Raw genomic sequence first — 1,151 nt, 5'->3', positions numbered from 1 at the left:
TGGGATTTGATAATGTAATTAACATCACTCCCCCACCCCCTGCACCCCCAAAAGAGGAGAGGAAGTATATGCATTAAAAAGCCTATTTAATGGATCAACACTTATTAGAAGAATCTTATTTGAGTCTGGGTTTGTAGCAGAATCATAGATACAACCAAATGCCCCTAAGACTCTGATACAGAGCACCAGCTCTTCACCTTGTTAAGCAAACGGAGGTATTTTTTGTTCATTTTGCAAGTTGGTGTAAGGTAAAGAAGAAGCACAGTGGCATAAATAAATGCATCATGAAGACATATGAAATGAGGGGGTTTTTTTTGATGTCAACTCCAGCACTGAACTAATCCCTCTTTTAAGGCTCTTACCTGCCTTCTAGTAATTTGATTAATTTCTCTTATCAGTACTATCTGTACTCTTGAAAGCATTTTGGTGTTTATAGTAACTGTGAGAGCTGTTCTCAAGAAAGCCCAGTGTTAGTGAGCAGCCATGATGAAATTGGGTGCGCTTCTGTGTCCAGGGGCCATGGCCTTGACTCTGGAAGGGGTTATTGGCAAGTGAGAGCTGATTTTTGACCCTTCCAGTTATACTGCCATTAAATGGCATTTAGAGTGGAAAGGGAATTTGAGCGCAGAGTTGTCAGTTTTCAAACCCCAGGTTTCAGAGAGCAGAAAATACTGTCAGCCTACTGTCGCTCCTTGGGAAATGCTAACTATGAAGATTGAGAGGTTCTGCCCTTGGACTGACTTTTTTTTGGTGGTGTACTGCAGTGCCTGACTTTGTAAGCTGTGGGGCAGGCAAGATGTTGGCTTTTTACCATTTTTACTCATTTTTTTTCCCCAACCCATAGATCAAAAGTGCCTGATCCTGTGATAATGAGGCAAGGGTGCAGTGTCAGCACTCATGACTGCTTTTCTCTGCCTCAGTGTGAGACGCATCAGCCAAAACCAGGGTGCTTTGCTTCTTATTTTTGGATCTTCAGAGAAGTGGTGGCAAATTTAAAATGTCTGCCAGAAGGGAAGGAAACCTGATGAGATTTGAGCCAGGAGGTTACCTGTTTGCTGCTTCATCTTCCCTTCTCTGATGTGTACTGCTGGACAGTTAGGTTGCATTTATAAGGTGACCGAAGAGGAGCTGAACAGTAAACTCAAGCTTTG

Source organism: Strix uralensis, chromosome 1, assembly GCF_047716275.1.
Source record: "Strix uralensis isolate ZFMK-TIS-50842 chromosome 1, bStrUra1, whole genome shotgun sequence".
Classification (NCBI taxonomy): Eukaryota; Metazoa; Chordata; class Aves; order Strigiformes; family Strigidae; genus Strix; species Strix uralensis.
Note: the sequence above shows the minus strand (reverse complement) of the source record.